This window comes from Tamandua tetradactyla, chromosome 2 (assembly GCF_023851605.1).
Source record: "Tamandua tetradactyla isolate mTamTet1 chromosome 2, mTamTet1.pri, whole genome shotgun sequence".
Lineage (NCBI taxonomy): Eukaryota > Metazoa > Chordata > Mammalia > Pilosa > Myrmecophagidae > Tamandua > Tamandua tetradactyla.
This window is the reverse complement of record NC_135328.1, coordinates 49,498,377-49,510,928: the sequence shown is the minus strand read 5'-3', so window position 1 is coordinate 49,510,928 and position 12,552 is coordinate 49,498,377. Positions and strand designations below refer to the sequence as shown.

The window sequence follows — 12,552 nt, the reverse complement described above, 5'->3', positions numbered from 1 at the left end:
AAGACAGTGACCAGGAGAGTAGAGGTAGTTACAAGGGGAAGGGAAAGAAGACAAAGAAACCTTTTGAAGACAACTGCAATTATCCAGGCAAGAGATGAGGGTTCTCTGAGCTAAGGTTGCAGCAGTGAAATAGAGAAAAGAAGATAGATTGAGAGGAAGAAAGGACAGAGATTCAACAGAAATTGATGAGAAGATAAGGGACAAGGACAAGCTAAGGATGAGATGGTTTCCAGCCTAAGCTACTAGAGAATGGTGGTCTTTTGTCAAGGAAAGGAATAGAGGTGGTACTGCAGATTTTTGAGAAAAGATGATTAATTTAATTTGGGACATGCTGAGTCCACAGTACCCACGAGAAAATCAACTCTCAAGAGCAAGATTAGCCCAAAGGTCACCAGCAAAGATGGTTTGGATGTAGATCACAAAAAAGAAAGTGTCAGCCCCATACTGAATCTATCTAAATTCTTCCCAAAGCCCTCAGTCACAGGTCCCATCACAGAGAAATGTGTCCTCAGAGAAAAAGAGTCTAGCAATCAAACAGGAATGTTAGAATAACTCAGGCATATACCAATAGCTATTTTCTCACTCCTCACAACTACTCCTATACCTCTCCTTCAATTGTTCTCTCTGTTAGCACTAACCAGTCTGCAAGCCTTCTACCTCACCTTTTTTCTTCCTCAAAACACTCAAAAGAACTAGTCTGAGCTATAAAAGAGAAATCTGAATATGGGTATTAGATGATATCATTGGTATTTATTAATTTTCTTAGGAATGATAATGATGTGGTAGCTAAGTAGGAAAAGGTCCTATCCTAAGGGGATGCATGCAAGACAATTTAGAGGTAAAGTCCATCTGCAACTTTCTTTCAAATGGTTCAACAAAATATATGTAAATAAAAATAAAGCTAACTAGTAGAAAGTGTTAATTGCTGAAACTAGATATGAGGATATACAGGATTATATTGTGCTACCCTGACAATTTTTCTGAATGATTAATAATTTTTACAATAGAAGAAGAAAAAAAAGAACTGGCCAGTAAGGAAAGATGACCCTCAGAAGAAAAACCAGGCTGGCGAAGCCAAAATCCTCTTTCATGAGCAGGGAGGGGGATATACACAGAACACTCTTTTGCTAATCCTTTTTGTCATAGCAAATAAGACCATGAGGAGAAGCAATGCTCCCCATCACCAAAGACCATGAAATCCATGGCTGCATAGGTTTACAATGCAGACATTTCACAAAAGACTTACAATGGCAAACAAAAGAAATGCCATTAGGGAAATACAAATCAAGACCACAATGAGATGCCATTTCACACCCACTAAGATGGCTATATTAAAAAAGGACAGACAATACCTTCGTTGACAAGGATTCAGAGAAAAGGAACTCTCATATTGACGATGGGTAGGCAAAATGGTACATCCACTTTCTTTTTTTAAACCTTTTTTTGTGAAATATATACAAAAGAAAGCAATAAATTTCAACGTACATTTTAACAAGCAGTTATGGAACAGATTTCACAGTTTGGTATGGGTTACAGTTCTTCAATTTCTGGTTTTTCCTTCTAGCGCCTCCAAGACACTGGAGACTGACAGAAATTCAATATATTGATTCAGCAGTCATATACTCCTTTGTTAAGTCCTAACTTCTCTGTTAATAATCCTTCTCTTTAAATAACATATATACCTAAAAGCAATACATTTCAAAGTACATTGCAACAAATAGTTGTAGAACAGATTTCACAGTTTGGCATGAGTTCCACAATACTAGGTTTTTATTTCTAGCTGCTCAAAGGTACTGAAGGCTAAAAGAAGTATCTGTAAAATGATTCAGCACTCATTTGTTAAACCCAACTTTCTCTGTATAACTCCACCATCACCTCTGATGTTTCTCACACTCTGTAGGAGTATTTGGGCTATGCCCATTCTAACTCTTTCTTTTTCCTTTTACTTTATTGTATAGTATAACATATATACAAAGCAAAGAAATAAAAAAGCAACAGTTTTCAAAGCACTCTTGAGAAAGTGGTTACAAGATAGATCCCAGAGTTTGTCATGGCTACCATACGATCCTCTCATATATTTCCTTCTAGCTGCTCCAGAATATAGGAGGCTAGAAGGCTTACATACTTTTTTATCATCACAATTGACTTCTTTTTCCTTCTTTTTTTTGTGAACAATAACATAATACAAAAAAGCTATAAATTTCAAAGCCCAGCACCACAATTAGTTGTAGAACATATTTCAGAGTTCGACATGGGTTACAATTTCACAATTTTAGGTTTTCACTTTTAGCTGCTCTAAACCACTGGAGACTAAAAGATATCAATTTAATGACTCAGCATTCATATTCATTTGTTAAGTCCTATCTTCTATGCATAATTCCACCATCCCCTTTGATCTTTCCATACCCCTCATTGGGGTTGTCTGGGCTATGGCAATTCTAAATTTTTGATATTGGAAGGGTCTATCACTAATATGGGGTAGGGAGATGGGACTGTCTGATGTTCTGAAGAGGCTGGGCTAGGTTTCAGGACTTATCTGGACCAGGGACCCATCTGGAGGTTGTAGGTTTCTAGAAAGTTACTCTAGTGCCTGGAACCCTTGTGAAATCTTATATATTGCCCTAGTTGTTCTTTAGGATTGGCTGGAATGGTCCTGGTTGGGGGTTGTCAGGTTATGATAGGTATAGCAAGGTCTACCTGAAGCTTGCATAAGAACAACCTCCAGAGTAGCCTCTCAACTCTATTTGAACTCTCTCTGCCACTGATACCTTATTTGTTACATTTCTTTTCCCCCTTTTGGTCAGGATGGAATTGTTGATCCCACAGTGCCAGGTCTGGATTCATCCCTGGGAGTCCTCTCTCACGTTGCCAGAGAGACTTTCACCCCTGGATGTCATGACCCATGTAGTGGGGAAGGCAATGATTTCACTTGCAGAGTTGTGCTTATAGAGACTGAGGCCACATCTGAGCAACAACAGAGGTCCTCCAGAAGTAACTGTTAGGCATGCCTATAGATAGTCTAAGCTTCTCCACTACCTACAGAAACTTCACAAGAGTAAACCTCATGGTACAGGGCATGGCCTATTGATTTGAGTATCACTAAAGTTTGACACAGTATCAGGGGATTCCCTAATGGTAAGGTTTAATAGTTTCATAGCCTTTCTCCCCTCCTCTAGGGACTCTGCCAATACTTTTTGATTATCTGGCTAATATACTCTAGGATGTTTCCAGGCATTACAATAATCTATACAGGATTAAAGGACCTCTTTCTCATTCTGTGTTCTCTGTGTTTCAGTTGTTCAAATGAGCTATACAGATAGGTTGAATTAGATTATGCACTACAGAAAATTTCAGTTCCAGATCAAATAAACCTTTCTTCCATTGGTCTCAAAGAGTGTGGTTCTAAAATATAGACATTGTCTTCCTTACCCCTATGTTCTGAATGACTTTAACCCAAACCTGTTCATCTTTGTTCTTATCTCTAAATATTAGGTTATATATATATATAACAGCCTCTCAAAATCCAGAAATAATAATCACCACTCCAGACGTAATGTGTCTGCTCTAAAATCTAAGCCCGTTTTCTTATACGCATTTTCTAAAGGTGACCACACCATTGTTGTTGTTTTTTTTGTTTCTGGCTTATTTTGTCTCACCAAGTGTCCCACATGTTCATTCACATCATTGCATGCCTCACAACATTGTTCCTTTTTGTAGCAGCCTTCTTTGTTTCTTATGATATCTTTACATTTAAAGTCTATTTTGTCTGATATTAGTATAGCTACTCCAGCTTAAATAGAGTCAAGAGGCTACCCTGCAGGTTGCTCTTATGCAAGTTTCAGGTAGATCTTCTCAGAGCTGGGAAGTGAGGCTGAGGGCTGTGTGAATGCGCAGTTATAGGACTGCTGTAATGTGTGGTTCCGAGAGCTGAATAACATGATTGGGGGGCCATGCACATGCGTGGGCCTGGGAGTCCATAAACAGAGGTGCTGAGCTCAGGGAGGGCAGGGTGAGGCTGTGTGACACTGTGAGCAGGGGTTAGGGGTAGCCTAGGTATGGAGGTTAGTGCCCACAACCTTTATATGCTGGCAATAGCCTGCAGGTAACAGAGAGGGGGAGCTAATGCTAGGGAGGGATGCAGGAGAGGTGGGTTGAGCTGCACTTGGGGTGGGGGTAGGGGACAGGTATGTGCACTGGGGGCTGGTGGGGTGGGGGCACCTGGAGCACGGAGAATGGGAGTGGGTGATAGGGTTCAGGTGTGTGGGGTGTGGGGTGAGTCACCGGTCATGGGGCTATGCTAGTGAGGGTAGTCCACCCAAGGAATGCAGCCTAGCTTACTTCCTAGTCCCGTGTTCCTGTCCGTGCATTCCCACACCAGGTTCTAGCTTTCTGCCTCTCAGTTCCTTGGGCTGCCACATGTGGTGCAGAAAGCTCTCCCAGATCAGCTGCACTCCCAAATTGCCACCTCAGTCACCCTCCTGTCCCTTCTCTAACTTCCCCATGGAGCAGGGCTAATCTCAAGCTACTCTAGTTGGCCATCTTCCCAGAAGTGGATGGTACATCCACTTTTGAAAATTGTTGATCAGTTTCTTAAAAATTAAGCATAAATTTACCATACGACCCAGTAATTCCACTCCTGAGTATTTACCAAAAAAGGGGGGTGGGGTTAGGTGTTAAGTTGGCAGAGTAAGAATTCAAGAATCAGCCTCTCCACCAAAATAGCTATTAAACTGACAAGAACTGACTGAATCAACTATTTTGAAATGCTGGAGTCTAGTGGAATTTTACACAGCATCCAGGAATGAAGAGAGGAAGAGCTGCTAAACTGCAGTAGATACTGGTGAGTTCCACCCTCACTGCAGTGGCTATATTCCCCATCCCTAAGCCTCATGGTAGGCAGCAGTGGAGACAGCAGCTTGGGCTTCTGAAGAAGCTTGCTGGTGCCAGGGGAGATCAAAAAGACCTAGTACTCAAAAATGTGGTTGGGAGAAGGGGGTCTGATCACTGATCACAGATTTTGATAAGCTATTTCAGGTGGCTAGGGGTCAGTTTTGAGAACAACCATTGTACCAAGCTTTTGGACACAGGTGGTAGAGAAAACTTAAAGGAAGTAACCATCCTCAAACTATGGAAAATTGTTAAAAGGCTGTATTAACTGGGCAAACAGAATCAAGAAAACTCAGTTTCAAAAGCCATAAAAGAAGTTCCAGCACCCTTGCTGGCTCCTCTACCACTTCCAAATGAGGTGTGGGTTCCAGGAAGCAAAGTGGTCCTATGCATACTGGGGCACATGTATGTCCGTGCCTTTCTGACAGTCTATCAGATGAAAGTTCAAGGGACTAAGCCAAGGAACTTTTCTTGGGCTTGCCCTCGCAGAGTTTGTTCTGAGGACAGAGAAGTGACTTGCAAGCAGCTGGAAGAGACTGAGAAACAATTAACTAAAATAGGGCTAAAGAAAAAGACTATCTACAGGAAGTCACACAAAAAGCACCCAGGAGGGAGTGAAAATATATTTCAAAGAGAGTACAGGAGTGTATTAGTTAGGGTTCTCTAGAGAAACAATCAACAGGGAACACTTGCAAATATAAAATTTATGAAAGTGTCTCACGTGACCGTAGGAATGCAGAGTCCAAAATCCACAGGGCAGGCTGCGAAGCTGATGACTCCAATGGATGGCCTGGATGAACTCCACAGGAGAGGCTCACCAGCCAAAGCAAGAATGCAACCTGTCTCCTCTGAGTCCTCCTTAAAAGGCTTCCCATGATTGGATTTAGCATCACTAATTTGCAGAAGACACTTCCCTTTGGCTGATTACAAATGGAATCAGCTGTGGATGTAGCCGACGTGATCATAACCTAATCCTATGAAATGTCCTCATTGCAACAGACAGGCCAGCGCTTGCCCAATCAGATGAACAGGTACCACAACTTGGCCAAGTTGACACCTGTCCCTAACCATGACAGTCCACCCCTTGTCAACTTGGCACATATATATATATATATATATCACCTTAGACCATACTTAATTTCCAAATGAAAACAAATAAGCACACATTTTTTCTTTTACCTGACAATACTCAACTGTCCTGCATATAACTGGAAACACATTAAATCTCTCCAGAATAGCGTGCAAATCCTTGGGCAACATTCATTCTTAAACTTGATATCTTACAACTTAAATAGTATAACACAAACAAAACAGCATTACAGTCCTCGTTTCTGTAACTGATCACGTGGTCGAAGTTCATATTTATTACTACCTTCTTCCGCTACCCATTCCATGTTCCCTTTCCCCTCAGCAAGCACTTCAGCTGGCCGTGGTTCTTTGCCTGGTGGGGTGACCCAAACCTTCATTCCTGAAGTCTCAGAGCCATTAGTGGTCCTGCCTGGATTGTGTTGTTGCAGTTTTCCATTGATTTTAATCACAGGGCATGGTAGTACTAATAGACGCCCCAGGGGATCTCCTATATTCCAAGAAAACTCTTCTTTACCTGCGTTATGTAGTTGCAGTCCTACTTCCTTCTGATAGTCAGGGTCAATTACCCCAGACAATAATGTAATCCCCTTCTTGGTGTGTTGATCCAGAGGCATAAGTAGCCCAAAGTGGCCAGGTGGCAATCTTAACTTCCAGTTCAGTGGTATCACTGTTGTTTCTCCTGGAGAAAGCATACCCCGTTTTGGAACTAAAACCTGTAGACCAGCAGAACTCAGGGTAGCAGGGACAGGAAGCAAAAATTTTCCCAGTGGATCACTAGGAGTAATTGTGAGTGGCACCACACCCATTTCCACCCCTTGGTTCCTGGACCCATGGATCCTGGCTATGGGAGAAACAGCACCATACAGTGGACGCTGATTCAGAGCATACACAGCTTCCTGGAGAACATTACCCCAGCCTTTCAAGGTATTGCCACCTAGTTGGCACCGTAATTGAGTTTTCAAAAGGCCATTCCACCGTTCTATCAATCCAGCAGCTTCTGGATGATGGGGAACATGGTAAGACCAGAGAATTCCATGAGCATGTGCCCATTCCCGCACTTCATTTGCTGTGAAGTGTGTTCCTTGATCCGAAGCAATGCTATGTGGAATACCATGACGATGGATAAGGCATTCTGTAAGCCCACGGATAGTAGTTTTGGCAGAAGCATTACGTGCAGGAAAAGCAAACCCATATCCAGAGTATGTGTCTATTCCAGTTAGAACAAATCGCTGCCCCTTCCATGAAGGGAGTGGTCCAATGTAATCAACCTGCCACCATGTAGCTGGCTGGTCACCTCGGGGAATGGTGCCATATCGGGGGCTGAGTGTGGGTCTCTGCTGCTGGCAGATTGGGCACTCAGCAGTGGCTGTAGCCAGGTCAGCCTTGGTGAGTGGAAGTCCATGTTGCTGAGCCCATGCATAACCTCCATCCCTACCACCATGACCACTTTGTTCATGAGCCCATTGGGCAATAACAGGAGTTGCTGGGGAAACAGGCTGACTGGTATCCATAGAACGGGTCATCTTATCCACTTGATTATTAAAATCTTCCTCTGCTGAAGTCACCCTCTGGTGTGCATTCACATGGGACACAAATATCTTCATGTTTTTAGCCCGCTCAGAAAGGTCTATCCACATACTTCTTCCCCAGACCTCTTTGTCACCAATTTTCCAATTATGGTCTTTCCAAGTCCCTGACCATCCAGTCAAACCATTAGCAACAGCCCATGAGTCAGTATACAAACGCACCTCTGGCCAGTTTTCCTTCCAAGCAAAATGAACAACCAGGTACACTGCTCGAAGTTCTGCCCACTGGGAGGATTTCCCCTCACCACTGTCCTTCAAGGACACCCCAGAAAGGGGTTGTAATGCTGCAGCTGTCCACTTTTGGGTCGTACCTGCATATCGTGCTGAACCATCTGTAAACCAGGTCCGAGTTTTCTCTTCCTCAGTCAATTCACTGTAAGGAACACCCCAAGAGGCCATAGCTCTGGTCTGGGAAAGAGAAGGTAATGTGGCAGCAGGAGTGGAAACCATGGGCATTTGTGCCACTTCTTCATGTAACTTACTTGTGCCTTCAAGACCTGCTCTGGCTCTATCTCGTATATACCATTTCCACTTTACAATAGAGTGCTGCTGTGCACGCCCAACTTTATGGCTTGGTGGGTCAGACAACACCCAACTCATGATAGGCAACTCAGCTCTCATGGTAACTTGGTGGCCCATGGTTAAGCGTTCAGTCTCTACTAAGGCCCAGTAGCAGGCCAAAAGCTGTTTCTCAAAAGGAGAGTAGTTATCTGCAGCAGATGGTAAGGCTTTGCTCCAAAATCCTAAGGGTCTGCGTTGTGATTCTCCTACAGGGGCCTGCCAAAGGCTCCAGACAGCATCTCTATTTGCCACTGACACTTCCAGCACCATTGGATCTGTTGGATCAAACAACCCAAGTGGCAGAGCAGCTTGCACAGCAACCTGGACCTGTCGCAGAGCTTCCTCTTGTTCAGGTCCCCACTCAAAATTAGCAGCTTTTCTGGTCACTCAATAAATGGGCCGGAGTAGCACACCCAAATGAGGAATATGTTGTCGCCAAAATCCAAAAAGACCCACTAGGCGTTGTGCCTCTTTTTTGGTTGTGGGAGGGGCCAGATGCAGCAATTTATCCTTCACCTTAGAAGGGATATCTCGACATGCCTCACACCACTGGACACCTAGAAATTTTACTGAGGTGGAAGGCCCCTGTATTTTTGTTGGATTTATCTCCCATCCTCTGACACGCAAATGCCTTACCAGTAAATCTAGAGTAGTTGCTACTTCTTGCTCACTAGGTCCAATCAACATGATATCATCAATATAATGGACCAGTGTGATGTCTTGTGGGAGGCAGAAACGATCAAGGTCTCTGCGAACAAGATTATGACATAGGGCTGGAGAGTTGATATACCCCTGAGGTAGGACAGTGAAAGTATATTGCTGACCTTGCCAGCTGAAAGCAAACTGTTTCTGGTGGTCCTTACTAATAGCTATTGAGAAAAAAGCATTTGCCAGATCAATAGCTGCATACCAGGTACCAGGGGATGTATTGATTTGCTCAAGCAATGATACTACATCTGGAACAGCAGCTGCAATTGGAGTTACCACCTGGTTGAGTTTACGATAATCCACTGTCATTCTCCAAGACCCATCTGTTTTCTGCACAGGCCAAATAGGAGAGTTGAACGGGGATGTGGTGGGAATCACCACCCCTGCATCTTTCAAGTCCTTAAGAGTGGCAGTAATCTCTGCAATCCCTCCAGGAATACGGTACTGCTTTTGATTTACTATTTTGCTTGGTAGGGGCAGTTCTAGTGGCTTCCACTTGGCCTTTCCCACCACAATAGCCCTCACTGCACGAGTTAGAGAACCAACGTGGGGATTCTGCCAGTTGCTCCGTATGTCTATGCCAATTATACATTCTGGAACTGGGGAAATAACTACAGGATGGGTCCGGGGGCCCACTGGACCCACTGTGAGACGGACCTGAGCTAAAACTCCATTGATCACCTGGCCTCCATAAGCCCCCACTCTGACTGGTGGTCCAGAGTGATGTTTTGGGTCCCCTGGAATTAATGTCACTTCTGAACCAGTGTCTAATAATCCCCGAAATATCTGATCATTTCCTTTTCCCCAATGCACCGTTACCCTGGTAAAAGGCCGTCGGTCTCCTTGGGGAAGACTTAGAGGAAGGTTAACAGTATAAATTTGTGGCAGTGTAACAGGTTTCTCCCCCATAGGGACCTGGCCTCCCCTTCATTCAAGGGGCTCAGGGTCTGTAAACTGTTTCAAGTCTGGAAATTGGTTAAGGGGCCGTGACTCTGTGTTTTTGTAATTCAGGTTAGACTTCTGTTCCCTTGACCTAGAACTCTTTTGTTTATACAGCTCCAACAAGAATATAGTAGACTGCCCTTCTATTGTATTTCTAGGCACCCCATGATTTACTAGCCAATGCCACAAATCTCTGCGTGTCATATAATTTTGATGCCTCCTTTGAGTTTGTTGTCTATTATAATAGCCACGTCTACCCTGTCTTTGGTGATTAAGTGCTGCCACCTGGCTTCTGCCAACTTGGGATCCTGTCATCCTCATTGTGTTTAAGGATTCGAGCTCAGTGACAGCAGTTCCTACAGTAATATCTGACCTACAGAGAAGTGCAACCACAGAGCTCTTGAGGGATGATGGTGCTAGTCTCACAAATTTATTTCTCACTGTTCTGGTAAAAGGTGCATCCTCTGGACATTCCTGGGGTGAAAGAGCAGGCTTTGCATGATAAATCCACTCTAACATCCCAATCTCTCTAAGCCTCTGGATCCCCTCATCTACATTATACCAGGGCAGTTCTGGCATTTCAACCTCAGGTAATGTTGGCCACCTTTTGATCCATGTTTCAACCAACCACCCAAACAAGCTGTTAACACCTTTTCTAACTGCTCTAGCTATAACATTGAATGCAGAATCTCTGCTTAGTGGGCCCATATCAATAAATTCAGCCTGATCCAGCCTTATATTCCTCCCACCATTATCCCACACTCTTAAAATCCATTGCCACACATATTCCCCTGATTTCTGTCTATATAAATTGGAAAACTCACACAGTTCTTTTGGAGTATAACGTACCTCCTCATGTGTGATACTTTGTACCTCACCTTTAGGGGCCTGTTGGGACTTTAGTCTAGTTATAGGTCTAGAAGAAATGAGGGGTGGTGGGGGTGGGTCATGAAAAGAATTAGAAATATCTTCCAAGCCATTTGCTTCAGGGCTTTCATTTGCAGTTTCATCTGGTGAAACAGAATTAATAACTCTAGGGCTAATCCCTTCAGGAGGAGGTTGGGTGGCCAATTTCTCAAGGCAGGCTGGAGGTGGGGCGGCTATGTCCTCAGGGCAGACTATTACAGGGTTATCTAAAGAAGGCTCAGCATGGTCTAGGGTTTCAACCTCACCCCCAACATCATTATCAATCCATATGTCACCATCCCATTTTTCAGGGTCCCACTCCTTTCCAATCAATGCCCTCACTTTAACGGCAGACACCATGCAAGACTGAGATTTCAGTTTACGTTGTAAAGTTGCTACTCTAACAATAAGATTCTGAGTCTGATTTTCAGAGATCTCAAGTCTATGGCTACAGGAAATAAAATTTTCCTTCAGGATACTCATAGAAACCTCTACATCTTTCAGATGGCACTTAAGCTTCTTGTTTGAAGCCTTAAGCCCATCCCTTTCACCCTTTAATGTAGACAGTGTATCTAACAACAACCAACCAACATCTCTATAACTCTTATTTCTACAAAACTCTGTAAAGGTGTCAAAAACATTATCCCCCAGAGTCTGGCTTCGTACAAGCGAAGCATTAGGAGAATCGAATGATGATATTTTGACTATCTCCTTTGCCAACTCAGTCCATGGATTGGGAGTGTCATTCTGATTACGGGAATCAGAGTCCTTAGTGTCTCTGAGCCCAGTCAGAGTAGAAAACCATTCATAAAAACCCATTTTTAAGATTCTGTTCCTTAAGAACCACTCCCGGTACCAAGATGTATTAGTTAGGGTTCTCTAGAGAAACAGAATCAACAGGGAACACTTGCAGATATAAAATTTATGAAAGTGTCTCACGTGACCGTAGGAACACAGAGTCCAAAATCCACAGGGCAGGCTGCGAAGCCGATGACTCCAATGGATGGCCTGGATAAACTCCACAGGAGAGGCTCACCAGCCAAAGCAGGAATGCAACCTGTCTCCTCTGAGTCCTCCTTAAAAGGCTTCCCATGATTGGATTTAGCATCACTAATTGCAGAAGACACACCCCTTTGGCTGATTACAAATGGAATCAGCTGTGGATGTAGCTGAGGTGATCATGACCTAATCCTATGAAATGTCCTCATTGCAACAGACAGGCCAGCGCTTGCCCAATCAGATGAACAGGTACCACAACTTGGCCAAGTTGACACCTGTCCCTAACCATTACAAGGAGGCCTCTACAAATTCTTGTAAACTGCACACATGGGAATTCTGAAGACCAAGAGCAAGCATAAGCCCACACAGAGTCACATAAATCAGAAAGGACCCTGCATTATACATCTACTTCAGGTCAATCTTCTTGATAGTAGTACTTAGCTCTGAAGGAAACTTCAAAACAGAGCAAAGCCAATTTGCAAAGACTGTGCAAAGTGCTTTTTGCTATGGGTGGTTTGTTTTGATTACCATTCAAGAAAATCTCTGTCATATTACTAGCTGTATACAAACATAAGGAACAGACAGCTCAGGGACTAAATTCCAGAATGAACACTTTAAAATATTAAAATGCACAATGTGCAACAAAAGATTACAAGACAAACAAAGAATCAGGCAATGAGGGCCCAATCAAAGGAACAAGAAAATAATCCATAACAAGAAGAGACTTCAGAAAGCTGCAAGAGAAAAGTAATGCACTGTATAGGAGAATCCCAATAATATTAAGCAACTGATTTATCATCAGAAACTGTGAAGGCAAGAAGACAGTGGTACAATTTTTTTAAGTGCTGAGAAAAGCAACTGCCAACCAAGAATT

General features: G+C 43.3%; 1 protein-coding gene across 21 annotated transcripts in view; it reads right to left on the bottom strand.

Annotated features, from left to right (window-relative positions):
- The window catches only part of RALGPS1 (Ral GEF with PH domain and SH3 binding motif 1), a 617,170-nt gene that overhangs the window by 426,841 nt on the left and 177,777 nt on the right, over positions 1–12,552 (bottom strand). The window lies entirely within an intron of this gene.